This window comes from Anopheles coluzzii, chromosome 2, assembly GCF_943734685.1.
Source record: "Anopheles coluzzii chromosome 2, AcolN3, whole genome shotgun sequence".
In the NCBI taxonomy this organism is placed as follows: domain Eukaryota; kingdom Metazoa; phylum Arthropoda; class Insecta; order Diptera; family Culicidae; genus Anopheles; species Anopheles coluzzii.
Window position 1 is genome coordinate 90642203 of NC_064670.1, and position 24870 is coordinate 90667072.

At 46.3% G+C, this 24870-nt stretch overlaps 50 non-coding genes across 50 annotated transcripts; all 50 read right to left on the minus strand.

Annotated features, from left to right (window-relative positions):
- Positions 1–14: 14 nt before the first annotated feature.
- Positions 15–133, minus strand: LOC120954072 (5S ribosomal RNA). Its single transcript, XR_005751453.1, has one exon. It is a non-coding gene; the product is annotated as a 5S ribosomal RNA (ribosomal RNA).
- Positions 134–514: 381 nt separating this feature from the next.
- On the minus strand, positions 515–633 carry LOC120954073 (5S ribosomal RNA). Its single transcript, XR_005751454.1, has one exon. It is a non-coding gene; the product is annotated as a 5S ribosomal RNA (ribosomal RNA).
- A 381-nt stretch (positions 634–1014) lies between these two features.
- On the minus strand, positions 1015–1133 carry LOC120954074 (5S ribosomal RNA). The gene has a single exon (XR_005751455.1). It is a non-coding gene; the product is annotated as a 5S ribosomal RNA (ribosomal RNA).
- A 380-nt stretch (positions 1134–1513) lies between these two features.
- LOC120954075 (5S ribosomal RNA) lies at positions 1514–1632 on the minus strand. Its single transcript, XR_005751456.1, has one exon. It is a non-coding gene; the product is annotated as a 5S ribosomal RNA (ribosomal RNA).
- Positions 1633–2014: 382 nt separating this feature from the next.
- On the minus strand, positions 2015–2133 carry LOC120954076 (5S ribosomal RNA). Its single transcript, XR_005751457.1, has one exon. It is a non-coding gene; the product is annotated as a 5S ribosomal RNA (ribosomal RNA).
- Positions 2134–2515: 382 nt separating this feature from the next.
- LOC120954077 (5S ribosomal RNA) lies at positions 2516–2634 on the minus strand. Its single transcript, XR_005751458.1, has one exon. It is a non-coding gene; the product is annotated as a 5S ribosomal RNA (ribosomal RNA).
- Positions 2635–3016: 382 nt separating this feature from the next.
- LOC120954263 (5S ribosomal RNA) lies at positions 3017–3135 on the minus strand. The gene has a single exon (XR_005751638.2). It is a non-coding gene; the product is annotated as a 5S ribosomal RNA (ribosomal RNA).
- Positions 3136–3517: 382 nt separating this feature from the next.
- Positions 3518–3636, minus strand: LOC120954078 (5S ribosomal RNA). The gene has a single exon (XR_005751459.1). It is a non-coding gene; the product is annotated as a 5S ribosomal RNA (ribosomal RNA).
- Positions 3637–4018: 382 nt separating this feature from the next.
- LOC120954079 (5S ribosomal RNA) lies at positions 4019–4137 on the minus strand. Its single transcript, XR_005751460.1, has one exon. It is a non-coding gene; the product is annotated as a 5S ribosomal RNA (ribosomal RNA).
- A 382-nt stretch (positions 4138–4519) lies between these two features.
- Positions 4520–4638, minus strand: LOC120954292 (5S ribosomal RNA). The gene has a single exon (XR_005751666.2). It is a non-coding gene; the product is annotated as a 5S ribosomal RNA (ribosomal RNA).
- A 382-nt stretch (positions 4639–5020) lies between these two features.
- Positions 5021–5139, minus strand: LOC125906941 (5S ribosomal RNA). Its single transcript, XR_007452272.1, has one exon. It is a non-coding gene; the product is annotated as a 5S ribosomal RNA (ribosomal RNA).
- A 382-nt stretch (positions 5140–5521) lies between these two features.
- LOC125906942 (5S ribosomal RNA) lies at positions 5522–5640 on the minus strand. Its single transcript, XR_007452273.1, has one exon. It is a non-coding gene; the product is annotated as a 5S ribosomal RNA (ribosomal RNA).
- Positions 5641–6022: 382 nt separating this feature from the next.
- On the minus strand, positions 6023–6141 carry LOC125906943 (5S ribosomal RNA). The gene has a single exon (XR_007452274.1). It is a non-coding gene; the product is annotated as a 5S ribosomal RNA (ribosomal RNA).
- Positions 6142–6523: 382 nt separating this feature from the next.
- Positions 6524–6642, minus strand: LOC125906944 (5S ribosomal RNA). Its single transcript, XR_007452275.1, has one exon. It is a non-coding gene; the product is annotated as a 5S ribosomal RNA (ribosomal RNA).
- A 382-nt stretch (positions 6643–7024) lies between these two features.
- LOC125906945 (5S ribosomal RNA) lies at positions 7025–7143 on the minus strand. The gene has a single exon (XR_007452276.1). It is a non-coding gene; the product is annotated as a 5S ribosomal RNA (ribosomal RNA).
- Positions 7144–7525: 382 nt separating this feature from the next.
- On the minus strand, positions 7526–7644 carry LOC125906946 (5S ribosomal RNA). Its single transcript, XR_007452277.1, has one exon. It is a non-coding gene; the product is annotated as a 5S ribosomal RNA (ribosomal RNA).
- A 382-nt stretch (positions 7645–8026) lies between these two features.
- On the minus strand, positions 8027–8145 carry LOC125906947 (5S ribosomal RNA). Its single transcript, XR_007452278.1, has one exon. It is a non-coding gene; the product is annotated as a 5S ribosomal RNA (ribosomal RNA).
- Positions 8146–8527: 382 nt separating this feature from the next.
- On the minus strand, positions 8528–8646 carry LOC125906948 (5S ribosomal RNA). The gene has a single exon (XR_007452279.1). It is a non-coding gene; the product is annotated as a 5S ribosomal RNA (ribosomal RNA).
- A 382-nt stretch (positions 8647–9028) lies between these two features.
- Positions 9029–9147, minus strand: LOC125906949 (5S ribosomal RNA). Its single transcript, XR_007452280.1, has one exon. It is a non-coding gene; the product is annotated as a 5S ribosomal RNA (ribosomal RNA).
- A 381-nt stretch (positions 9148–9528) lies between these two features.
- LOC125906950 (5S ribosomal RNA) lies at positions 9529–9647 on the minus strand. Its single transcript, XR_007452281.1, has one exon. It is a non-coding gene; the product is annotated as a 5S ribosomal RNA (ribosomal RNA).
- Positions 9648–10028: 381 nt separating this feature from the next.
- On the minus strand, positions 10029–10147 carry LOC125906951 (5S ribosomal RNA). Its single transcript, XR_007452282.1, has one exon. It is a non-coding gene; the product is annotated as a 5S ribosomal RNA (ribosomal RNA).
- A 380-nt stretch (positions 10148–10527) lies between these two features.
- Positions 10528–10646, minus strand: LOC125906952 (5S ribosomal RNA). Its single transcript, XR_007452283.1, has one exon. It is a non-coding gene; the product is annotated as a 5S ribosomal RNA (ribosomal RNA).
- Positions 10647–11028: 382 nt separating this feature from the next.
- On the minus strand, positions 11029–11147 carry LOC125906953 (5S ribosomal RNA). The gene has a single exon (XR_007452284.1). It is a non-coding gene; the product is annotated as a 5S ribosomal RNA (ribosomal RNA).
- Positions 11148–11529: 382 nt separating this feature from the next.
- On the minus strand, positions 11530–11648 carry LOC125906954 (5S ribosomal RNA). Its single transcript, XR_007452285.1, has one exon. It is a non-coding gene; the product is annotated as a 5S ribosomal RNA (ribosomal RNA).
- A 382-nt stretch (positions 11649–12030) lies between these two features.
- LOC125906955 (5S ribosomal RNA) lies at positions 12031–12149 on the minus strand. The gene has a single exon (XR_007452286.1). It is a non-coding gene; the product is annotated as a 5S ribosomal RNA (ribosomal RNA).
- Positions 12150–12531: 382 nt separating this feature from the next.
- LOC125906956 (5S ribosomal RNA) lies at positions 12532–12650 on the minus strand. The gene has a single exon (XR_007452287.1). It is a non-coding gene; the product is annotated as a 5S ribosomal RNA (ribosomal RNA).
- A 382-nt stretch (positions 12651–13032) lies between these two features.
- On the minus strand, positions 13033–13151 carry LOC125906957 (5S ribosomal RNA). The gene has a single exon (XR_007452288.1). It is a non-coding gene; the product is annotated as a 5S ribosomal RNA (ribosomal RNA).
- A 382-nt stretch (positions 13152–13533) lies between these two features.
- LOC125906958 (5S ribosomal RNA) lies at positions 13534–13652 on the minus strand. The gene has a single exon (XR_007452289.1). It is a non-coding gene; the product is annotated as a 5S ribosomal RNA (ribosomal RNA).
- Positions 13653–14034: 382 nt separating this feature from the next.
- Positions 14035–14153, minus strand: LOC125906959 (5S ribosomal RNA). The gene has a single exon (XR_007452290.1). It is a non-coding gene; the product is annotated as a 5S ribosomal RNA (ribosomal RNA).
- A 382-nt stretch (positions 14154–14535) lies between these two features.
- LOC125906960 (5S ribosomal RNA) lies at positions 14536–14654 on the minus strand. The gene has a single exon (XR_007452291.1). It is a non-coding gene; the product is annotated as a 5S ribosomal RNA (ribosomal RNA).
- Positions 14655–15036: 382 nt separating this feature from the next.
- LOC125906961 (5S ribosomal RNA) lies at positions 15037–15155 on the minus strand. The gene has a single exon (XR_007452292.1). It is a non-coding gene; the product is annotated as a 5S ribosomal RNA (ribosomal RNA).
- Positions 15156–15537: 382 nt separating this feature from the next.
- LOC125906962 (5S ribosomal RNA) lies at positions 15538–15656 on the minus strand. Its single transcript, XR_007452293.1, has one exon. It is a non-coding gene; the product is annotated as a 5S ribosomal RNA (ribosomal RNA).
- Positions 15657–16038: 382 nt separating this feature from the next.
- On the minus strand, positions 16039–16157 carry LOC125907166 (5S ribosomal RNA). Its single transcript, XR_007452498.1, has one exon. It is a non-coding gene; the product is annotated as a 5S ribosomal RNA (ribosomal RNA).
- A 380-nt stretch (positions 16158–16537) lies between these two features.
- Positions 16538–16656, minus strand: LOC125906963 (5S ribosomal RNA). The gene has a single exon (XR_007452294.1). It is a non-coding gene; the product is annotated as a 5S ribosomal RNA (ribosomal RNA).
- A 380-nt stretch (positions 16657–17036) lies between these two features.
- On the minus strand, positions 17037–17155 carry LOC125906964 (5S ribosomal RNA). The gene has a single exon (XR_007452295.1). It is a non-coding gene; the product is annotated as a 5S ribosomal RNA (ribosomal RNA).
- Positions 17156–17535: 380 nt separating this feature from the next.
- On the minus strand, positions 17536–17654 carry LOC125906965 (5S ribosomal RNA). The gene has a single exon (XR_007452296.1). It is a non-coding gene; the product is annotated as a 5S ribosomal RNA (ribosomal RNA).
- A 382-nt stretch (positions 17655–18036) lies between these two features.
- LOC125906966 (5S ribosomal RNA) lies at positions 18037–18155 on the minus strand. Its single transcript, XR_007452297.1, has one exon. It is a non-coding gene; the product is annotated as a 5S ribosomal RNA (ribosomal RNA).
- A 380-nt stretch (positions 18156–18535) lies between these two features.
- Positions 18536–18654, minus strand: LOC125906967 (5S ribosomal RNA). The gene has a single exon (XR_007452298.1). It is a non-coding gene; the product is annotated as a 5S ribosomal RNA (ribosomal RNA).
- Positions 18655–19036: 382 nt separating this feature from the next.
- Positions 19037–19155, minus strand: LOC125906968 (5S ribosomal RNA). The gene has a single exon (XR_007452299.1). It is a non-coding gene; the product is annotated as a 5S ribosomal RNA (ribosomal RNA).
- Positions 19156–19537: 382 nt separating this feature from the next.
- LOC125906969 (5S ribosomal RNA) lies at positions 19538–19656 on the minus strand. Its single transcript, XR_007452300.1, has one exon. It is a non-coding gene; the product is annotated as a 5S ribosomal RNA (ribosomal RNA).
- Positions 19657–20038: 382 nt separating this feature from the next.
- LOC125906970 (5S ribosomal RNA) lies at positions 20039–20157 on the minus strand. Its single transcript, XR_007452301.1, has one exon. It is a non-coding gene; the product is annotated as a 5S ribosomal RNA (ribosomal RNA).
- A 382-nt stretch (positions 20158–20539) lies between these two features.
- On the minus strand, positions 20540–20658 carry LOC125906971 (5S ribosomal RNA). Its single transcript, XR_007452302.1, has one exon. It is a non-coding gene; the product is annotated as a 5S ribosomal RNA (ribosomal RNA).
- Positions 20659–21040: 382 nt separating this feature from the next.
- Positions 21041–21159, minus strand: LOC125906972 (5S ribosomal RNA). Its single transcript, XR_007452303.1, has one exon. It is a non-coding gene; the product is annotated as a 5S ribosomal RNA (ribosomal RNA).
- A 382-nt stretch (positions 21160–21541) lies between these two features.
- Positions 21542–21660, minus strand: LOC125906973 (5S ribosomal RNA). The gene has a single exon (XR_007452304.1). It is a non-coding gene; the product is annotated as a 5S ribosomal RNA (ribosomal RNA).
- Positions 21661–22042: 382 nt separating this feature from the next.
- Positions 22043–22161, minus strand: LOC125906974 (5S ribosomal RNA). The gene has a single exon (XR_007452305.1). It is a non-coding gene; the product is annotated as a 5S ribosomal RNA (ribosomal RNA).
- A 382-nt stretch (positions 22162–22543) lies between these two features.
- Positions 22544–22662, minus strand: LOC125906975 (5S ribosomal RNA). Its single transcript, XR_007452306.1, has one exon. It is a non-coding gene; the product is annotated as a 5S ribosomal RNA (ribosomal RNA).
- Positions 22663–23044: 382 nt separating this feature from the next.
- Positions 23045–23163, minus strand: LOC125906976 (5S ribosomal RNA). The gene has a single exon (XR_007452307.1). It is a non-coding gene; the product is annotated as a 5S ribosomal RNA (ribosomal RNA).
- Positions 23164–23513: 350 nt separating this feature from the next.
- On the minus strand, positions 23514–23632 carry LOC125906977 (5S ribosomal RNA). Its single transcript, XR_007452308.1, has one exon. It is a non-coding gene; the product is annotated as a 5S ribosomal RNA (ribosomal RNA).
- A 382-nt stretch (positions 23633–24014) lies between these two features.
- LOC125907172 (5S ribosomal RNA) lies at positions 24015–24133 on the minus strand. Its single transcript, XR_007452504.1, has one exon. It is a non-coding gene; the product is annotated as a 5S ribosomal RNA (ribosomal RNA).
- A 382-nt stretch (positions 24134–24515) lies between these two features.
- On the minus strand, positions 24516–24634 carry LOC125906978 (5S ribosomal RNA). Its single transcript, XR_007452309.1, has one exon. It is a non-coding gene; the product is annotated as a 5S ribosomal RNA (ribosomal RNA).
- Positions 24635–24870: the final 236 nt, after the last annotated feature.

Below are 24870 nucleotides of genomic sequence, written 5' to 3' on the forward strand. Positions count from 1 at the left end.
CAAAAAGGTGAAGATGCCAACGACACATGGTTTTCCCAAGTGGTCACCCACCTAAGTACTAGCCATGCCCGATGTTGCTTAACTTCGGTGATCGGACGAGAACCGGTGTTTTCAACATGGTATGGTCGTTGACAACCATGCCCGCCGCTAACACGCAACATAAACCAACGTCACACCGCCGTCTAACGTTCAAATCTAGTGTGGAATTCATCTTTTCTGCAGCCTCCACAGGTCACAGGGCTCAAGCTACAGTGCTTTTCACACAATAAATTGCATCTTCATGAGTGGTTGTTTGAGAAAAAGTATGTTTGACCACAGTACCCCCACTCCACCATATGCTACGAAGGGCTATAAATAGAACAACATCGCTCTTTGAGGACAGCGGTAGAAGGAGGAACAATTCATCCAAAAGAAACTTTTTCACAGCGTACTGGGATGACCACAAGGACGATGGATACATTCCATGCAACCAAACACATCCCCGATGAGGCTGAGAAAAGCAAAAAGGTGAAGATGCCAACGACACATGGTTTTCCCAAGTGGTCACCCACCTAAGTACTAGCCATGCCCGATGTTGCTTAACTTCGGTGATCGGACGAGAACCGGTGTTTTCAACATGGTATGGTCGTTGACAACCATGCCCGCCGCTAACACGCAACATAAACCAACGTCACACCGCCGTCTAACGTTCAAATCTAGTGTGGAATTCATCTTTTCTGCAGCCTCTACAAGTCACAGGACACAAGCTACAGTGCTTTTCACACAACAAAACACATTTTCAATAGTGGTTGTTTGAGAAAAAGTATGTTCGACCACAGTTCCCCCACTCCAACATATGCTACGAAAGGCTATAAATAGAACAACATCGCCCTTCGAGGGAAGCGTTAAAAGAAGCAACAATTCATCCAAAAGGAACTTTTTCACAGCGTACTGGGATGACCACAAGGACGATGGATACATTCCATGCGACCAAACACATCCCCGATGAGGCTGAGAAAAGCAAAAAGGTGAAGATGCCAACGACACATGGTTTTCCCAAGTGGTCACCCACCTAAGTACTAGCCATGCCCGATGTTGCTTAACTTCGGTGATCGGACGAGAACCGGTGTTTTCAACATGGTATGGTCGTTGACAACCATGCCCGCCGCTAACACGCAACATAAACCAACGTCACACCGCCGTCTAACGTTCAAATCTAGTGTGGAATTCATCTTTTCTGCAGCCTCCACAAGTCACAGGGCTCAAGCTACAATGCTTTTCACACAATAAAACACACCTTCAATAGTGGTTATTTGAGAAAAAGTATGTTCGACCACAGTTCCCCCACTCCAACATATGCTACGAAGGGCTATAAATAGAACAACATCGCCCTTCGAGGGAAGCGTTAGAAGGGGAACAATTCATCCAAAAGGAACTTTTTCACAGCGTACTGGGATGACCACAAGGACGATGGATACATTCCATGCGACCAAACACATCCCCGATGAGGCTGAGAAAAGCAAAAAGGTGAAGATGCCAACGACACATGGTTTTCCCAAGTGGTCACCCACCTAAGTACTAGCCATGCCCGATGTTGCTTAACTTCGGTGATCGGACGAGAACCGGTGTTTTCAACATGGTATGGTCGTTGACAACCATGCCCGCCGCTAACACGCAACATAAACCAACGTCACACCGCCGTCTAACGTTCAAATCTAGTGTGGAATTCATCTTTTCTGCAGCCTCCACAGGTCACAGGGCTCAAGCTACAATGATTTTCACACAACAAAACACATTTTCAATAGTGGTTGTTTGAAAAAAAGTATGTTCGACCACAGTACCCCCACTCCAACATATGCTACGAAGGGCTATAAATAGAACAACATCGCCCTTCGAGCGAAGCGTTAGAAGAAGGAAAGAATTCATCCAAAAGGAACTTTTTCACAGCGTACTGGGATGACCACAAGGACGATGGATACTTTCCATGCGACCAAACACATCCCCGATGAGGCTGAGAAAAGCAAAAAGGTGAAGATGCCAACGACACATGGTTTTCCCAAGTGGTCACCCACCTAAGTACTAGCCATGCCCGATGTTGCTTAACTTCGGTGATCGGACGAGAACCGGTGTTTTCAACATGGTATGGTCGTTGACAACCATGCCCGCCGCTAACACGCAACATAAACCAACGTCACACCGCCGTCTAACGTTCAAATCTAGTGTGGAATTCATCTTTTCTGCAGCCTCCACAAGTCACAGGACACAAGCTACAGTGCTTTTCACACATTAAAACACATTTTCAATAGTGGTTGTTTGAGAAAAAGTATGTTCGACCACAGTTCCCCCTCTCCAACATATGCTACGAAGGGCTACAAATAGAACAACATCGCCCTTCGAGGGAAGCGTTAGAAGAAGGAAAGAATTCATCCAAAAGGAACTTTTTCACAGCGTACTGGGATGACCACAAGGACGATGGATACATTCCATGCGACCAAACACATCCCCGATGAGGCTGAGAAAAGCAAAAAGGTGAAGATGCCAACGACACATGGTTTTCCCAAGTGGTCACCCACCTAAGTACTAGCCATGCCCGATGTTGCTTAACTTCGGTGATCGGACGAGAACCGGTGTTTTCAACATGGTATGGTCGTTGACAACCATGCCCGCCGCTAACACGCAACATAAACCAACGTCACACCGCCGTCTAACGTTCAAATCTAGTGTGGAATTCATCTTTTCTGCAGCCTCCACAAGTCACAGGACACAAGCTACAGTGCTTTTCACACATTAAAACACATTTTCAATAGTGGTTGTTTGAGAAAAAGTTTGTTCGACCACAGTTCCCCCACTCCAACATATGCTACGCAGGGCTATAAATAGAACAACATCGCCCTTCGAGCGAAGCGTTAGAAGAAGGAAAGAATTCATCCAAAAGGAACTTTTTCACAGCCTACTGGGATGACCACAAGGACGATGGATACTTTCCATGCGACCAAACACATCCCCGATGAGGCTGAGAAAAGCAAAAAGGTGAAGATGCCAACGACACATGGTTTTCCCAAGTGGTCACCCACCTAAGTACTAGCCATGCCCGATGTTGCTTAACTTCGGTGATCGGACGAGAACCGGTGTTTTCAACATGGTATGGTCGTTGACAACCATGCCCGCCGCTAACACGCAACATAAACCAACGTCACACCGCCGTCTAACGTTCAAATCTAGTGTGGAATTCATCTTTTCTGCAGCCTCCACAAGTCACAGGACACAAGCTACAGTGCTTTTCACACATTAAAACACATTTTCAATAGTGGTTGTTTGAGAAAAAGTATGTTCGACCACAGTTCCCCCTCTCCAACATATGCTACGAAGGGCTATAAATAGAACAACATCGCCCTTCGAGCGAAGCGTTAGAAGAAGGAAAGAATTCATCCAAAAGGAACTTTTTCACAGCGTACTGGGATGACCACAAGGACGATGGATACTTTCCATGCGACCAAACACATCCCCGATGAGGCTGAGAAAAGCAAAAAGGTGAAGATGCCAACGACACATGGTTTTCCCAAGTGGTCACCCACCTAAGTACTAGCCATGCCCGATGTTGCTTAACTTCGGTGATCGGACGAGAACCGGTGTTTTCAACATGGTATGGTCGTTGACAACCATGCCCGCCGCTAACACGCAACATAAACCAACGTCACACCGCCGTCTAACGTTCAAATCTAGTGTGGAATTCATCTTTTCTGCAGCCTCCACAGGTCACAGGGCTCAAGCTACAATGATTTTCACACAACAAAACACATTTTCAATAGTGGTTGTTTGAGAAAAAGTATGTTCGACCACAGTACCCCCACTCCAACATATGCTACGAAGGGCTATAAATAGAACAACATCGCCCTTCGAGCGAAGCGTTAGAAGAAGGAAAGAATTCATCCAAAAGGAACTTTTTCACAGCGTACTGGGATGACCACAAGGACGATGGATACTTTCCATGCGACCAAACACATCCCCGATGAGGCTGAGAAAAGCAAAAAGGTGAAGATGCCAACGACACATGGTTTTCCCAAGTGGTCACCCACCTAAGTACTAGCCATGCCCGATGTTGCTTAACTTCGGTGATCGGACGAGAACCGGTGTTTTCAACATGGTATGGTCGTTGACAACCATGCCCGCCGCTAACACGCAACATAAACCAACGTCACACCGCCGTCTAACGTTCAAATCTAGTGTGGAATTCATCTTTTCTGCAGCCTCCACAAGTCACAGGACACAAGCTACAGTGCTTTTCACACATTAAAACACATTTTCAATAGTGGTTGTTTGAGAAAAAGTATGTTCGACCACAGTTCCCCCTCTCCAACATATGCTACGAAGGGCTATAAATAGAACAACATCGCCCTTCGAGGGAAGCGTTAGAAGAAGGAAAGAATTCATCCAAAAGGAACTTTTTCACAGCCTACTGGGATGACCACAAGGACGATGGATACTTTCCATGCGACCAAACACATCCCCGATGAGGCTGAGAAAAGCAAAAAGGTGAAGATGCCAACGACACATGGTTTTCCCAAGTGGTCACCCACCTAAGTACTAGCCATGCCCGATGTTGCTTAACTTCGGTGATCGGACGAGAACCGGTGTTTTCAACATGGTATGGTCGTTGACAACCATGCCCGCCGCTAACACGCAACATAAACCAACGTCACACCGCCGTCTAACGTTCAAATCTAGTGTGGAATTCATCTTTTCTGCAGCCTCCACAGGTCACAGGGCTCAAGCTACAATGATTTTCACACAACAAAACACATTTTCAATAGTGGTTGTTTGAGAAAAAGTATGTTCGACCACAGTTCCCCCTCTCCAACATATGCTACGAAGGGCTATAAATAGAACAACATCGCCCTTCGAGGGAAGCGTTAGAAGAAGGAAAGAATTCATCCAAAAAGAACTTTTTCACAGCGTACTGGGATGACCACAAGGACGATGGATACTTTCCATGCGACCAAACACATCCCCGATGAGGCTGAGAAAAGCAAAAAGGTGAAGATGCCAACGACACATGGTTTTCCCAAGTGGTCACCCACCTAAGTACTAGCCATGCCCGATGTTGCTTAACTTCGGTGATCGGACGAGAACCGGTGTTTTCAACATGGTATGGTCGTTGACAACCATGCCCGCCGCTAACACGCAACATAAACCAACGTCACACCGCCGTCTAACGTTCAAATCTAGTGTGGAATTCATCTTTTCTGCAGCCTCCACAGGTCACAGGGCTCAAGCTACAATGATTTTCACACAACAAAACACATTTTCAATAGTGGTTGTTTGAGAAAAAGTATGTTCGACCACAGTACCCCCACTCCAACATATGCTACGAAGGGCTATAAATAGAACAACATCGCCCTTCGAGCGAAGCGTTAGAAGAAGGAAAGAATTCATCCAAAAGGAACTTTTTCACAGCCTACTGGGATGACCACAAGGACGATGGATACTTTCCATGCGACCAAACACATCCCCGATGAGGCTGAGAAAAGCAAAAAGGTGAAGATGCCAACGACACATGGTTTTCCCAAGTGGTCACCCACCTAAGTACTAGCCATGCCCGATGTTGCTTAACTTCGGTGATCGGACGAGAACCGGTGTTTTCAACATGGTATGGTCGTTGACAACCATGCCCGCCGCTAACACGCAACATAAACCAACGTCACACCGCCGTCTAACGTTCAAATCTAGTGTGGAATTCATCTTTTCTGCAGTCTCCACAAGTCACAGGGCTCAAGCTACAGTGCTTTTATCACAATAAAACACATTTTCAATAGTGGTTGTTTGAGAAAAAGTATGTTCGACCACAGTTCCCCCACTCCAACATATGCTACGAAGGGCTATAAATAGAACAACATCGCCTTTCGAGGGAAGCGTTAGAAGAAGGAAGGAATTCATCCAAAAGGAACTTTTTCACAGCGTACTGGGATGACCACTAGGACGATGGATACATTCCATGCGACCAAACACATCCCCGATGAGGCTGAGAAAAGCAAAAAGGTGAAGATGCCAACGACACATGGTTTTCCCAAGTGGTCACCCACCTAAGTACTAGCCATGCCCGATGTTGCTTAACTTCGGTGATCGGACGAGAACCGGTGTTTTCAACATGGTATGGTCGTTGACAACCATGCCCGCCGCTAACACGCAACATAAACCAACGTCACACCGCCGTCTAACGTTCAAATCTAGTGTGGAATTCATCTTTTCTGCAGCCTCCACAAGTCACAGGACACAAGCTACAGTGCTTTTCACACATTAAAACACATTTTCAATAGTGGTTGTTTGAGAAAAAGTTTGTTCGACCACAGTTCCCCCACTCCAACATATGCTACGCAGGGCTATAAATAGAACAACATCGCCCTTCGAGCGAAGCGTTAGAAGAAGGAAAGAATTCATCCAAAAGGAACTTTTTCACAGCCTACTGGGATGACCACAAGGACGATGGATACATTCCATGCGACCAAACACATCCCCGATGAGGCTGAGAAAAGCAAAAAGGTGAAGATGCCAACGACACATGGTTTTCCCAAGTGGTCACCCACCTAAGTACTAGCCATGCCCGATGTTGCTTAACTTCGGTGATCGGACGAGAACCGGTGTTTTCAACATGGTATGGTCGTTGACAACCATGCCCGCCGCTAACACGCAACATAAACCAACGTCACACCGCCGTCTAACGTTCAAATCTAGTGTGGAATTCATCTTTTCTGCAGCCTCCACAAGTCACAGGACACAAGCTACAGTGCTTTTCACACATTAAAACACATTTTCAATAGTGGTTGTTTGAGAAAAAGTATGTTCGACCACAGTTCCCCCTCTCCAACATATGCTACGAAGGGCTACAAATAGAACAACATCGCCCTTCGAGGGAAGCGTTAGAAGAAGGAAAGAATTCATCCAAAAGGAACTTTTTCACAGCGTACTGGGATGACCACAAGGACGATGGATACATTCCATGCGACCAAACACATCCCCGATGAGGCTGAGAAAAGCAAAAAGGTGAAGATGCCAACGACACATGGTTTTCCCAAGTGGTCACCCACCTAAGTACTAGCCATGCCCGATGTTGCTTAACTTCGGTGATCGGACGAGAACCGGTGTTTTCAACATGGTATGGTCGTTGACAACCATGCCCGCCGCTAACACGCAACATAAACCAACGTCACACCGCCGTCTAACGTTCAAATCTAGTGTGGAATTCATCTTTTCTGCAGCCTCCACAAGTCACAGGACACAAGCTACAGTGCTTTTCACACATTAAAACACATTTTCAATAGTGGTTGTTTGAGAAAAAGTTTGTTCGACCACAGTTCCCCCACTCCAACATATGCTACGCAGGGCTATAAATAGAACAACATCGCCCTTCGAGCGAAGCGTTAGAAGAAGGAAAGAATTCATCCAAAAGGAACTTTTTCACAGCCTACTGGGATGACCACAAGGACGATGGATACTTTCCATGCGACCAAACACATCCCCGATGAGGCTGAGAAAAGCAAAAAGGTGAAGATGCCAACGACACATGGTTTTCCCAAGTGGTCACCCACCTAAGTACTAGCCATGCCCGATGTTGCTTAACTTCGGTGATCGGACGAGAACCGGTGTTTTCAACATGGTATGGTCGTTGACAACCATGCCCGCCGCTAACACGCAACATAAACCAACGTCACACCGCCGTCTAACGTTCAAATCTAGTGTGGAATTCATCTTTTCTGCAGCCTCCACAGGTCACAGGGCTCAAGCTACAATGATTTTCACACAACAAAACACATTTTCAATAGTGGTTGTTTGAGAAAAAGTATGTTCGACCACAGTTCCCCCTCTCCAACATATGCTACGAAGGGCTATAAATAGAACAACATCGCCCTTCGAGGGAAGCGTTAGAAGAAGGAAAGAATTCATCCAAAAAGAACTTTTTTACAGCGTACTGGGATGACCACAAGGACGATGGATACTTTCCATGCGACCAAACACATCCCCGATGAGGCTGAGAAAAGCAAAAAGGTGAAGATGCCAACGACACATGGTTTTCCCAAGTGGTCACCCACCTAAGTACTAGCCATGCCCGATGTTGCTTAACTTCGGTGATCGGACGAGAACCGGTGTTTTCAACATGGTATGGTCGTTGACAACCATGCCCGCCGCTAACACGCAACATAAACCAACGTCACACCGCCGTCTAACGTTCAAATCTAGTGTGGAATTCATCTTTTCTGCAGCCTCCACAGGTCACAGGGCTCAAGCTACAATGATTTTCACACAACAAAACACATTTTCAATAGTGGTTGTTTGAGAAAAAGTATGTTCGACCACAGTACCCCCACTCCAACATATGCTACGAAGGGCTATAAATAGAACAACATCGCCCTTCGAGCGAAGCGTTAGAAGAAGGAAAGAATTCATCCAAAAGGAACTTTTTCACAGCGTACTGGGATGACCACAAGGACGATGGATACTTTCCATGCGACCAAACACATCCCCGATGAGGCTGAGAAAAGCAAAAAGGTGAAGATGCCAACGACACATGGTTTTCCCAAGTGGTCACCCACCTAAGTACTAGCCATGCCCGATGTTGCTTAACTTCGGTGATCGGACGAGAACCGGTGTTTTCAACATGGTATGGTCGTTGACAACCATGCCCGCCGCTAACACGCAACATAAACCAACGTCACACCGCCGTCTAACGTTCAAATCTAGTGTGGAATTCATCTTTTCTGCAGCCTCCACAGGTCACAGAGCACAAGGTACAGTGCTTTTTACACAATAAATTGCATCTTCTTGAGTGGTTGTTTGAGAAAAAGTATGTTCGACCACAGTTCCCCCACTCCAACGTATGCTACGAAGGGCTATAAATAGAACAACATCGCCCTTCGAGGGAAGCGTTAGAAGAAGGAAAGAATTTATCCAAAAAGAACTTTTTCACAGCGTACTGGGATGACCACAAGGACGATGGATACATTCCATGCGACCAAACACATCCCTGATGAGGCTGAGAAAAGCAAAAAGGTGAAGATGCCAACGACACATGGTTTTCCCAAGTGGTCACCCACCTAAGTACTAGCCATGCCCGATGTTGCTTAACTTCGGTGATCGGACGAGAACCGGTGTTTTCAACATGGTATGGTCGTTGACAACCATGCCCGCCGCTAACACGCAACATAAACCAACGTCACACCGCCGTCTAACGTTCAAATCTAGTGTGGAATTCATCTTTTCTGCAGCCTCCACAGGTCACAGGGCTCAAGCTACAGTGCTTTTCACACAATAAATTGCATCTTCATGAGTGGTTGTTTGAGAAAAAGTATGTTTGACCACAGTACCCCCACTCCACCATATGCTACGAAGGGCTATAAATAGAACAACATCGCTCTTTGAGGACAGCGGTAGAAGGAGGAACAATTCATCCAAAAGAAACTTTTTCACAGCGTACTGGGATGACCACAAGGACGATGGATACATTCCATGCAACCAAACACATCCCCGATGAGGCTGAGAAAAGCAAAAAGGTGAAGATGCCAACGACACATGGTTTTCCCAAGTGGTCACCCACCTAAGTACTAGCCATGCCCGATGTTGCTTAACTTCGGTGATCGGACGAGAACCGGTGTTTTCAACATGGTATGGTCGTTGACAACCATGCCCGCCGCTAACACGCAACATAAACCAACGTCACACCGCCGTCTAACGTTCAAATCTAGTGTGGAATTCATCTTTTCTGCAGCCTCCACAGGTCACAGGGCTCAAGCTACAGTGCTTTTCACACAACAAAACACATTTTCAATAGTGGTTGTTTGAGAAAAAGTATGTTCGACCACAGTTCCCCCACTCCAACATATGCTACGAAAGGCTATAAATAGAACAACATCGCCCTTCGAGGGAAGCGTTAAAAGAAGCAACAATTCATCCAAAAGGAACTTTTTCACAGCGTACTGGGATGACCACAAGGACGATGGATACATTCCATGCGACCAAACACATCCCCGATGAGGCTGAGAAAAGCAAAAAGGTGAAGATGCCAACGACACATGGTTTTCCCAAGTGGTCACCCACCTAAGTACTAGCCATGCCCGATGTTGCTTAACTTCGGTGATCGGACGAGAACCGGTGTTTTCAACATGGTATGGTCGTTGACAACCATGCCCGCCGCTAACACGCAACATAAACCAACGTCACACCGCCGTCTAACGTTCAAATCTAGTGTGGAATTCATCTTTTCTGCAGCCTCCACAAGTCACAGGGCTCAAGCTACAATGCTTTTCACACAATAAAACACACCTTCAATAGTGGTTATTTGAGAAAAAGTATGTTCGACCACAGTTCCCCCACTCCAACATATGCTACGAAGGGCTATAAATAGAACAACATCGCCCTTCGAGGGAAGCGTTAGAAGGGGAACAATTCATCCAAAAGGAACTTTTTCACAGCGTACTGGGATGACCACAAGGACGATGGATACATTCCATGCGACCAAACACATCCCCGATGAGGCTGAGAAAAGCAAAAAGGTGAAGATGCCAACGACACATGGTTTTCCCAAGTGGTCACCCACCTAAGTACTAGCCATGCCCGATGTTGCTTAACTTCGGTGATCGGACGAGAACCGGTGTTTTCAACATGGTATGGTCGTTGACAACCATGCCCGCCGCTAACACGCAACATAAACCAACGTCACACCGCCGTCTAACGTTCAAATCTAGTGTGGAATTCATCTTTTCTGCAGCCTCCACAGGTCACAGGGCTCAAGCTACAATGATTTTCACACAACAAAACACATTTTCAATAGTGGTTGTTTGAAAAAAAGTATGTTCGACCACAGTACCCCCACTCCAACATATGCTACGAAGGGCTATAAATAGAACAACATCGCCCTTCGAGCGAAGCGTTAGAAGAAGGAAAGAATTCATCCAAAAGGAACTTTTTCACAGCGTACTGGGATGACCACAAGGACGATGGATACTTTCCATGCGACCAAACACATCCCCGATGAGGCTGAGAAAAGCAAAAAGGTGAAGATGCCAACGACACATGGTTTTCCCAAGTGGTCACCCACCTAAGTACTAGCCATGCCCGATGTTGCTTAACTTCGGTGATCGGACGAGAACCGGTGTTTTCAACATGGTATGGTCGTTGACAACCATGCCCGCCGCTAACACGCAACATAAACCAACGTCACACCGCCGTCTAACGTTCAAATCTAGTGTGGAATTCATCTTTTCTGCAGCCTCCACAAGTCACAGGACACAAGCTACAGTGCTTTTCACACATTAAAACACATTTTCAATAGTGGTTGTTTGAGAAAAAGTATGTTCGACCACAGTTCCCCCTCTCCAACATATGCTACGAAGGGCTACAAATAGAACAACATCGCCCTTCGAGGGAAGCGTTAGAAGAAGGAAAGAATTCATCCAAAAGGAACTTTTTCACAGCGTACTGGGATGACCACAAGGACGATGGATACATTCCATGCGACCAAACACATCCCCGATGAGGCTGAGAAAAGCAAAAAGGTGAAGATGCCAACGACACATGGTTTTCCCAAGTGGTCACCCACCTAAGTACTAGCCATGCCCGATGTTGCTTAACTTCGGTGATCGGACGAGAACCGGTGTTTTCAACATGGTATGGTCGTTGACAACCATGCCCGCCGCTAACACGCAACATAAACCAACGTCACACCGCCGTCTAACGTTCAAATCTAGTGTGGAATTCATCTTTTCTGCAGCCTCCACAAGTCACAGGACACAAGCTACAGTGCTTTTCACACATTAAAACACATTTTCAATAGTGGTTGTTTGAGAAAAAGTTTGTTCGACCACAGTTCCCCCACTCCAACATATGCTACGCAGGGCTATAAATAGAACAACATCGCCCTTCGAGCGAAGCGTTAGAAGAAGGAAAGAATTCATCCAAAAGGAACTTTTTCACAGCCTACTGGGATGACCACAAGGACGATGGATACTTTCCATGCGACCAAACACATCCCCGATGAGGCTGAGAAAAGCAAAAAGGTGAAGATGCCAACGACACATGGTTTTCCCAAGTGGTCACCCACCTAAGTACTAGCCATGCCCGATGTTGCTTAACTTCGGTGATCGGACGAGAACCGGTGTTTTCAACATGGTATGGTCGTTGACAACCATGCCCGCCGCTAACACGCAACATAAACCAACGTCACACCGCCGTCTAACGTTCAAATCTAGTGTGGAATTCATCTTTTCTGCAGCCTCCACAAGTCACAGGACACAAGCTACAGTGCTTTTCACACATTAAAACACATTTTCAATAGTGGTTGTTTGAGAAAAAGTATGTTCGACCACAGTTCCCCCTCTCCAACATATGCTACGAAGGGCTATAAATAGAACAACATCGCCCTTCGAGCGAAGCGTTAGAAGAAGGAAAGAATTCATCCAAAAGGAACTTTTTCACAGCGTACTGGGATGACCACAAGGACGATGGATACTTTCCATGCGACCAAACACATCCCCGATGAGGCTGAGAAAAGCAAAAAGGTGAAGATGCCAACGACACATGGTTTTCCCAAGTGGTCACCCACCTAAGTACTAGCCATGCCCGATGTTGCTTAACTTCGGTGATCGGACGAGAACCGGTGTTTTCAACATGGTATGGTCGTTGACAACCATGCCCGCCGCTAACACGCAACATAAACCAACGTCACACCGCCGTCTAACGTTCAAATCTAGTGTGGAATTCATCTTTTCTGCAGCCTCCACAGGTCACAGGGCTCAAGCTACAATGATTTTCACACAACAAAACACATTTTCAATAGTGGTTGTTTGAGAAAAAGTATGTTCGACCACAGTACCCCCACTCCAACATATGCTACGAAGGGCTATAAATAGAACAACATCGCCCTTCGAGCGAAGCGTTAGAAGAAGGAAAGAATTCATCCAAAAGGAACTTTTTCACAGCGTACTGGGATGACCACAAGGACGATGGATACTTTCCATGCGACCAAACACATCCCCGATGAGGCTGAGAAAAGCAAAAAGGTGAAGATGCCAACGACACATGGTTTTCCCAAGTGGTCACCCACCTAAGTACTAGCCATGCCCGATGTTGCTTAACTTCGGTGATCGGACGAGAACCGGTGTTTTCAACATGGTATGGTCGTTGACAACCATGCCCGCCGCTAACACGCAACATAAACCAACGTCACACCGCCGTCTAACGTTCAAATCTAGTGTGGAATTCATCTTTTCTGCAGCCTCCACAAGTCACAGGACACAAGCTACAGTGCTTTTCACACATTAAAACACATTTTCAATAGTGGTTGTTTGAGAAAAAGTATGTTCGACCACAGTTCCCCCTCTCCAACATATGCTACGAAGGGCTATAAATAGAACAACATCGCCCTTCGAGGGAAGCGTTAGAAGAAGGAAAGAATTCATCCAAAAGGAACTTTTTCACAGCCTACTGGGATGACCACAAGGACGATGGATACTTTCCATGCGACCAAACACATCCCCGATGAGGCTGAGAAAAGCAAAAAGGTGAAGATGCCAACGACACATGGTTTTCCCAAGTGGTCACCCACCTAAGTACTAGCCATGCCCGATGTTGCTTAACTTCGGTGATCGGACGAGAACCGGTGTTTTCAACATGGTATGGTCGTTGACAACCATGCCCGCCGCTAACACGCAACATAAACCAACGTCACACCGCCGTCTAACGTTCAAATCTAGTGTGGAATTCATCTTTTCTGCAGCCTCCACAGGTCACAGGGCTCAAGCTACAATGATTTTCACACAACAAAACACATTTTCAATAGTGGTTGTTTGAGAAAAAGTATGTTCGACCACAGTTCCCCCTCTCCAACATATGCTACGAAGGGCTATAAATAGAACAACATCGCCCTTCGAGGGAAGCGTTAGAAGAAGGAAAGAATTCATCCAAAAAGAACTTTTTCACAGCGTACTGGGATGACCACAAGGACGATGGATACTTTCCATGCGACCAAACACATCCCCGATGAGGCTGAGAAAAGCAAAAAGGTGAAGATGCCAACGACACATGGTTTTCCCAAGTGGTCACCCACCTAAGTACTAGCCATGCCCGATGTTGCTTAACTTCGGTGATCGGACGAGAACCGGTGTTTTCAACATGGTATGGTCGTTGACAACCATGCCCGCCGCTAACACGCAACATAAACCAACGTCACACCGCCGTCTAACGTTCAAATCTAGTGTGGAATTCATCTTTTCTGCAGCCTCCACAGGTCACAGGGCTCAAGCTACAATGATTTTCACACAACAAAACACATTTTCAATAGTGGTTGTTTGAGAAAAAGTATGTTCGACCACAGTACCCCCACTCCAACATATGCTACGAAGGGCTATAAATAGAACAACATCGCCCTTCGAGCGAAGCGTTAGAAGAAGGAAAGAATTCATCCAAAAGGAACTTTTTCACAGCCTACTGGGATGACCACAAGGACGATGGATACTTTCCATGCGACCAAACACATCCCCGATGAGGCTGAGAAAAGCAAAAAGGTGAAGATGCCAACGACACATGGTTTTCCCAAGTGGTCACCCACCTAAGTACTAGCCATGCCCGATGTTGCTTAACTTCGGTGATCGGACGAGAACCGGTGTTTTCAACATGGTATGGTCGTTGACAACCATGCCCGCCGCTAACACGCAACATAAACCAACGTCACACCGCCGTCTAACGTTCAAATCTAGTGTGGAATTCATCTTTTCTGCAGTCTCCACAAGTCACAGGGCTCAAGCTACAGTGCTTTTATCACAATAAAACACATTTTCAATAGTGGTTGTTTGAGAAAAAGTATGTTCGACCACAGTTCCCCCACTCCAACATATGCTACGAAGGGCTATAAATAGAACAACATCGCCTTTCGAGGGAAGCGTTAGAAGAAGGAAGGAATTCATCCAAAAGGAACTTTTTCACAGCGTACTGGGATGACCACTAGGACGATGGATACATTCCATGCGACCAAACACATCCCCGATGAGGCTGAGAAAAGCAAAAAGGTGAAGATGCCAACGACACATGGTTTTCCCAAGTGGTCACCCACCTAAGTACTAGCCATGCCCGATGTTGCTTAACTTCGGTGATCGGACGAGAACCGGTGTTTTCAACATGGTATGGTCGTTGACAACCATGCCCGCCGCTAACACGCAACATAAACCAACGTCACACCGCCGTCTAACGTTCAAATCTAGTGTGGAATTCATCTTTTCTGCAGCCTCCACAAGTCACAGGACACAAGCTACAGTGCTTTTCACACATTAAAACACATTTTCAATAGTGGTTGTTTGAGAAAAAGTTTGTTCGACCACAGTTCCCCCACTCCAACATATGCTACGCAGGGCTATAAATAGAACAACATCGCCCTTCGAGCGAAGCGTTAGAAGAAGGAAAGAATTCATCCAAAAGGAACTTTTTCACAGCCTACTGGGATGACCACAAGGACGATGGATACATTCCATGCGACCAAACACATCCCCGATGAGGCTGAGAAAAGCAAAAAGGTGAAGATGCCAACGACACATGGTTTTCCCAAGTGGTCACCCACCTAAGTACTAGCCATGCCCGATGTTGCTTAACTTCGGTGATCGGACGAGAACCGGTGTTTTCAACATGGTATGGTCGTTGACAACCATGCCCGCCGCTAACACGCAACATAAACCAACGTCACACCGCCGTCTAACGTTCAAATCTAGTGTGGAATTCATCTTTTCTGCAGCCTCCACAGGTCACAGAGCACAAGGTACAGTGCTTTTTACACAATAAATTGCATCTTCTTGAGTGGTTGTTTGAGAAAAAGTATGTTCGACCACAGTTCCCCCACTCCAACATGTGCTACGAAGGGCTATAAATAGAACAACATCGTCCTTCGAGGGAAGCGTTAGAAGAAGGAAAGAATTCATCCAAAAGGAACTTTTTCACAGCGTACTGGGATGACCACAAGGACGATGTGTACATTCCATGCGACCAAACACATCCCCGATGAGGCTGAGAAAAGCAAAAAGGTGAAGATGCCAACGACACATGGTTTTCCCAAGTGGTCACCCACCTAAGTACTAGCCATGCCCGATGTTGCTTAACTTTGGTGATCGGACGAGAACCGGTGTTTTCAACATGGTATGGTCGTTGACAACCATGCCCGCCGCTAACACGCAACATAAACCAACGTCACACCGCCGTCTAACGTTCAAATCTAGTGTGGAATTCATCTTTTCTGCAGCCTCCACAGGTCACAGGGCTCAAGCTACAGTGCTTTTCACACAATAAATTGCATCTTCAAGAGTGGTTGTTTGAGAAAAAGTATGTTCGACCACAGTTCCCCCACTCCAACATATGCGACGAAGGGCTATAAATAGAACAACATCGCCCTTCGAGGGAAGCGTTAGAAGGGGAACAATTCATCCAAAAGGAACTTTTTCACAGCGTCCTGGGGTGACCACAAGGACGATGGATACATTCCTTGCCACCAAACACATCCCCGATGAGGCTGAGAAAAGCAAAAAGGTGAAGATGCCAACGACACATGGTTTTCCCAAGTGGTCACCCACCTAAGTACTAGCCATGCCCGATGTTGCTTAACTTCGGTGATCGGACGAGAACCGGTGTTTTCAACATGGTATGGTCGTTGACAACCATGCCCGCCGCTAACACGCAACATAAACCAACGTCACACCGCCGTCTAACGTTCAAATCTAATGTGGAATTCATCTTTTCTGCAGCCTCCACAGGTCACAGGGCTCAAGCTACAATGATTTTCACACAACAAAACACATTTTCAATAGTGGTTGTTTGAGAAAAAGTATGTTCGACCACAGTACCCCCACTCCAACATGTGCTACGAAGGGCTATAAATAGAACAACATCGCCCTTCGAGGGAAGCGTTAGAAGGGGAACAATTCATCCAAAAGGAACTTTTTCACAGCGTCCTGGGGTGACCACAAGGACGATGGATACATTCCTTGCCACCAAACACATCCCCGATGAGGCTGAGAAAAGCAAAAAGGTGAAGATGCCAACGACACATGGTTTTCCCAAGTGGTCACCCACCTAAGTACTAGCCATGCCCGATGTTGCTTAACTTCGGTGATCGGACGAGAACCGGTGTTTTCAACATGGTATGGTCGTTGACAACCATGCCCGCCGCTAACACGCAACATAAACCAACGTCACACCGCCGTCTAACGTTCAAATCTAATGTGGAATTCATCTTTTCTGCAGCCTCCACAGGTCACAGGGCTCAAGCTACAGTGCTTTTCACACAATAAATTGCATCTTCAAGAGTGGTTGTTTGAGAAAAAGTATGTTCGACCACAGTTCCCCCACTCCAACATATGCGACGAAGGGCTATAAATAGAACAACATCGCCCTTCGAGGGAAGCGTTAGAAGGGGAACAATTCATCCAAAAGGAACTTTTTCACAGCGTCCTGGGGTGACCACAAGGACGATGGATACATTCCATGCGACCAAACACATCCCCGATGAGGCTGAGAAAAGCAAAAAGGTGAAGATGCCAACGACACATGGTTTTCCCAAGTGGTCACCCACCTAAGTACTAGCCATGCCCGATGTTGCTTAACTTCGGTGATCGGACGAGAACCGGTGTTTTCAACATGGTATGGTCGTTGACAACCATGCCCGCCGCTAACACGCAACATAAACCAACGTCACACCGCCGTCTAACGTTCAAATCTAGTGTGGAATTCATCTTTTCTGCAGCCTCCACAAGTCACGGAGCACAAGATAGAGTGCTTTTCACACAATAAAACACATTTTCAATAGTGGTTGTTTGAGAAAAAGTTTGTTCGACCACAGTTCCCCCACTCCAACATATGCTACGCAGGGCTATAAATAGAACAACATCGCCCTTCGAGCGAAGCGTTAGAAGAAGGAAAGAATTCATCCAAAAGGAACTTTTTCACAGCCTACTGGGATGACCACAAGGACGATGGATACTTTCCATGCGACCAAACACATCCCCGATGAGGCTGAGAAAAGCAAAAAGGTGAAGATGCCAACGACACATGGTTTTCCCAAGTGGTCACCCACCTAAGTACTAGCCATGCCCGATGTTGCTTAACTTCGGTGATCGGACGAGAACCGGTGTTTTCAACATGGTATGGTCGTTGACAACCATGCCCGCCGCTAACACGCAACATAAACCAACGTCACACCGCCGTCTAACGTTCAAATCTAGTGTGGAATTCATCTTTTCTGCAGCCTCCACAGGTCACAGGGCTCAAGCTACAATGATTTTCACACAACAAAACACATTTTCAATAGTGGTTGTTTGAGAAAAAGTATGTTCGACCACAGTACCCCCACTCCAACATGTGCTACGAAGGGCTATAAATAGAACAACATCGCCCTTCGAGGGAAGCGTTAGAAGGGGAACAATTCATCCAAAAGGAACTTTTTCACAGCGTACTGGGATGACCACAAGGACGATGGATACATTCCATGCGACCAAACACATCCCCGATGAGGCTGAGAAAAGCAAAAAGGTGAAGATGCCAACGACACATGGTTTTCCCAAGTGGTCACCCACCTAAGTACTAGCCATGCCCGATGTTGCTTAACTTCGGTGATCGGACGAGAACCGGTGTTTTCAACATGGTATGGTCGTTGACAACCATGCCCGCCGCTAACACGCAACATAAACCAACGTCACACCGCCGTCTAACGTTCAAATCTAGTGTGGAATTCATCTTTTCTGCAGCCTCCACAAGTCACAGGACACAAGCTACAGTGCTTTTCACACATTAAAACACATTTTCAATAGTGGTTGTTTGAGAAAAAGTTTGTTCGACCACAGTTCCCCCTCTCCAACATATGCTACGAAGGGCTATAAATAGAACAACATCGCCCTTCGAGGGAAGCGTTAGAAGAAGGAAAGAATTCATCCAAAAGGAACTTTTTCACAGCCTACTGGGATGACCACAAGGACGATGGATACTTTCCATGCGACCAAACACATCCCCGATGAGGCTGAGAAAAGCAAAAAGGTGAAGATGCCAACGACACATGGTTTTCCCAAGTGGTCACCCACCTAAGTACTAGCCATGCCCGATGTTGCTTAACTTCGGTGATCGGACGAGAACCGGTGTTTTCAACATGGTATGGTCGTTGACAACCATGCCCGCCGCTAACACGCAACATAAACCAACGTCACACCGCCGTCTAACGTTCAAATCTAGTGTGGAATTCATCTTTTCTGCAGCCTCCACAGGTCACAGGGCTCAAGCTACAATGATTTTCACACAACAAAACACATTTTCAATAGTGGTTGTTTGAGAAAAAGTATGTTCGACCACAGTTCCCCCTCTCCAACATATGCTACGAAGGGCTATAAATAGAACAACATCGCCCTTCGAGGGAAGCGTTAGAAGAAGGAAAGAATTCATCCAAAAAGAACTTTTTCACAGCGTACTGGGATGACCACAAGGACGATGGATACTTTCCATGCGACCAAACACATCCCCGATGAGGCTGAGAAAAGCAAAAAGGTGAAGATGCCAACGACACATGGTTTTCCCAAGTGGTCACCCACCTAAGTACTAGCCATGCCCGATGTTGCTTAACTTCGGTGATCGGACGAGAACCGGTGTTTTCAACATGGTATGGTCGTTGACAACCATGCCCGCCGCTAACACGCAACATAAACCAACGTCACACCGCCGTCTAACGTTCAAATCTAGTGTGGAATTCATCTTTTCTGCAGCCTCCACAGGTCACAGGGCTCAAGCTACAATGATTTTCACACAACAAAACACATTTTCAATAGTGGTTGTTTGAGAAAAAGTATGTTCGACCACAGTACCCCCACTCCAACATATGCTACGAAGGGCTATAAATAGAACAACATCGCCCTTCGAGCGAAGCGTTAGAAGAAGGAAAGAATTCATCCAAAAGGAACTTTTTCACAGCGTACTGGGATGACCACAAGGACGATGGATACTTTCCATGCGACCAAACACATCCCCGATGAGGCTGAGAAAAGCAAAAAGGTGAAGATGCCAACGACACATGGTTTTCCCAAGTGGTCACCCACCTAAGTACTAGCCATGCCCGATGTTGCTTAACTTCGGTGATCGGACGAGAACCGGTGTTTTCAACATGGTATGGTCGTTGACAACCATGCCCGCCGCTAACACGCAACATAAACCAACGTCACACCGCCGTCTAACGTTCAAATCTAGTGTGGAATTCATCTTTTCTGCAGCCTCCACAAGTCACAGGACACAAGCTACAGTGCTTTTCACACATTAAAACACATTTTCAATAGTGGTTGTTTGAGAAAAAGTATGTTCGACCACAGTTCCCCCTCTCCAACATATGCTACGAAGGGCTATAAATAGAACAACATCGCCCTTCGAGGGAAGCGTTAGAAGAAGGAAAGAATTCATCCAAAAGGAACTTTTTCACAGCCTACTGGGATGTCCACAAGGACGATGGATACTTTCCATGCGACCAAACACATCCCCGATGAGGCTGAGAAAAGCAAAAAGGTGAAGATGCCAACGACACATGGTTTTCCCAAGTGGTCACCCACCTAAGTACTAGCCATGCCCGATGTTGCTTAACTTCGGTGATCGGACGAGAACCGGTGTTTTCAACATGGTATGGTCGTTGACAACCATGCCCGCCGCTAACACGCAACATAAACCAACGTCACACCGCCGTCTAACGTTCAAATCTAGTGTGGAATTCATCTTTTCTGCAGCCTCCACAGGTCACAGGGCTCAAGCTACAATGATTTTCACACAACAAAACACATTTTCAATAGTGGTTGTTTGAGAAAAAGTATGTTCGACCACAGTTCCCCCTCTCCAACATATGCTACGAAGGGCTATAAATAGAACAACATCGCCCTTCGAGGGAAGCGTTAGAAGAAGGAAAGAATTCATCCAAAAAGAACTTTTTCACAGCGTACTGGGATGACCACAAGGACGATGGATACTTTCCATGCGACCAAACACATCCCCGATGAGGCTGAGAAAAGCAAAAAGGTGAAGATGCCAACGACACATGGTTTTCCCAAGTGGTCACCCACCTAAGTACTAGCCATGCCCGATGTTGCTTAACTTCGGTGATCGGACGAGAACCGGTGTTTTCAACATGGTATGGTCGTTGACAACCATGCCCGCCGCTAACACGCAACATAAACCAACGTCACACCGCCGTCTAACGTTCAAATCTAGTGTGGAATTCATCTTTTCTGCAGCCTCTACAGGTCACAGGGCTCAAGCTACAATGATTTTCACACAACAAAACACATTTTCAATAGTGGTTGTTTGAGAAAAAGTATGTTCGACCACAGTTCCCCCTCTCCAACATATGCTACGAAGGGCTATAAATAGAACAACATCGCCCTTCGAGGGAAGCGTTAGAAGAAGGAAAGAATTCATCCAAAAAGAACTTTTTCACAGCGTACTGGGATGACCACAAGGACGATGGATACTTTCCATGCGACCAAACACATCCCCGATGAGGCTGAGAAAAGCAAAAAGGTGAAGATGCCAACGACACATGGTTTTCCCAAGTGGTCACCCACCTAAGTACTAGCCATGCCCGATGTTGCTTAACTTCGGTGATCGGACGAGAACCGGTGTTTTCAACATGGTATGGTCGTTGACAACCATGCCCGCCGCTAACACGCAACATAAACCAACGTCACACCGCCGTCTAACGTTCAAATCTAGTGTGGAATTCATCTTTTCTGCAGCCTCCACAGGTCACAGGGCTCAAGCTACAATGATTTTCACACAACAAAACACATTTTCAATAGTGGTTGTTTGAGAAAAAGTATGTTCGACCACAGTACCCCCACTCCAACATATGCTACGAAGGGCTATAAATAGAACAACATCGCCCTTCGAGCGAAGCGTTAGAAGAAGGAAAGAATTCATCCAAAAGGAACTTTTTCACAGCGTACTGGGATGACCACAAGGACGATGGATACATTCCATGCGACCAAACACATCCCCGATGAGGCTGAGAAAAGCAAAAAGGTGAAGATGCCAACGACACATGGTTTTCCCAAGTGGTCACCCACCTAAGTACTAGCCATGCCCGATGTTGCTTAACTTCGGTGATCGGACGAGAACCGGTGTTTTCAACATGGTATGGTCGTTGACAACCATGCCCGCCGCTAACACGCAACATAAACCAACGTCACACCGCCGTCTAACGTTCAAATCTAGTGTGGAATTCATCTTTTCTGCAGCCTCCACAGGTCACAGGGCTCAAGCTACAATGATTTTCACACAACAAAACACATTTTCAATAGTGGTTGTTTGAGAAAAAGTATGTTCGACCACAGTACCCCCACTCCAACATATGCTACGAAGGGCTATAAATAGAACAACATCGCCCTTCGAGCGAAGCGTTAGAAGAAGGAAAGAATTCATCCAAAAGGAACTTTTTCACAGCGTACTGGGATGACCACAAGGACGATGTATACATTCCATGCGACCAAACACATCCCCGATGAGGCTGAGAAAAGCAAAAAGGTGAAGATGCCAACGACACATGGTTTTCCCAAGTGGTCACCCACCTAAGTACTAGCCATGCCCGATGTTGCTTAACTTCGGTGATCGGACGAGAACCGGTGTTTTCAACATGGTATGGTCGTTGACAACCATGCCCGCCGCTAACACGCAACATAAACCAACGTCACACCGCCGTCTAACGTTCAAATCTAGTGTGGAATTCATCTTTTCTGCAGCCTCCACAGGTCACAGAGCACAAGGTACAGTGCTTTTTACACAATAAATTGCATCTTCTTGAGTGGTTGTTTGAGAAAAAGTATGTTCGACCACAGTTCCCCCTCTCCAACATATGCTACGAAGGGCTATAAATAGAACAACATCGCCCTTCGAGGGAAGCGTTAGAAGAAGGAAAGAATTCATCCAAAAGGAACTTTTTCACAGCGTACTGGGATGACCACAAGGACGATGGATACATTCCATGCGTCCAAACACATCCCCGATGAGGCTGAGAAAAGCAAAAAGGTGAAGATGCCAACGACACATGGTTTTCCCAAGTGGTCACCCACCTAAGTACTAGCCATGCCCGATGTTGCTTAACTTCGGTGATCGGACGAGAACCGGTGTTTTCAACATGGTATGGTCGTTGACAACCATGCCCGCCGCTAACACGCAACATAAACCAACGTCACACCGCCGTCTAACGTTCAAATCTAGTGTGGAATTCATCTTTTCTGCAGCCTCCACAGGTCACAGGGCTCAAGCTACAATGATTTTCACACAACAAAACACATTTTCAATAGTGGCCCCCTCTCCAACATATGCTACGAAGGGCTATAAATAGAACAACATCGCCCTTCGAGGGAAGCGTTAGAAGAAGGAAAGAATTCATCCAAAAGGAACTTTTTCACAGCGTACTGGGATGACCACAAGGACGATGGATACATTCCATGCGACCAAACACATCCCCGATGAGGCTGAGAAAAGCAAAAAGGTGAAGATGCCAACGACACATGGTTTTCCCAAGTGGTCACCCACCTAAGTACTAGCCATGCCCGATGTTGCTTAACTTCGGTGATCGGACGAGAACCGGTGTTTTCAACATGGTATGGTCGTTGACAACCATGCCCGCCGCTAACACGCAACATAAACCAACGTCACACCGCCGTCTAACGTTCAAATCTAGTGTGGAATTCATCTTTTCTGCAGCCTCCACAGGTCACAGGGCTCAAGCTACAATGATTTTCACACAACAAAACACATTTTCAATAGTGGTTGTTTGAGAAAAAGTATGTTCGACCACAGTACCCCCACTCCAACATATGCTACGAAGGGCTATAAATAGAACAACATCGCCCTTCGAGCGAAGCGTTAGAAGAAGGAAAGAATTCATCCAAAAGGAACTTTTTCACAGCGTACTGGGATGACCACAAGGACGATGTATACATTCCATGCGACCAAACACATCCCCGATGAGGCTGAGAAAAGCAAAAAGGTGAAGATGCCAACGACACATGGTTTTCCCAAGTGGTCACCCACCTAAGTACTAGCCATGCCCGATGTTGCTAAACTTCGGTGATCGGACGAGAACCGGTGTTTTCAACATGGTATGGTCGTTGACAACCATGCCCGCCGCTAACACGCAACATAAACCAACGTCACACCGCCGTCTAACGTTCAAATCTAGTGTGGAATTCATCTTTTCTGCAGCCTCCACAGGTCACAGAGCACAAGGTACAGTGCTTTTTACACAATAAATTGCATCTTCTTGAGTGGTTGTTTGAGAAAAAGTATGTTCGACCACAGTTCCCCCTCTCCAACATATGCTACGAAGGGCTATAAATAGAACAACATCGCCCTTCGAGGGAAGCGTTAGAAGAAGGAAAGAATTCATCCAAAAGGAACTTTTTCACAGCGTACTGGGATGACCACAAGGACGATGGATACATTCCATGCGTCCAAACACATCCCCGATGAGGCTGAGAAAAGCAAAAAGGTGAAGATGCCAACGACACATGGTTTTCCCAAGTGGTCACCCACCTAAGTACTAGCCATGCCCGATGTTGCTTAACTTCGGTGATCGGACGAGAACCGGTGTTTTCAACATGGTATGGTCGTTGACAACCATGCCCGCCGCTAACACGCAACATAAACCAACGTCACACCGCCGTCTAACGTTCAAATCTAGTGTGGAATTCATCTTTTCTGCAGCCTCCACAGGTCACAGGGCTCAAGCTACAATGATTTTCACACAACAAAACACATTTTCAATAGTGGTTGTTTGAGAAAAAGTATGTTCGACCACAGTTCCCCCTCTCCAACATATGCTACGAAGGGCTATAAATAGAACAACATCGC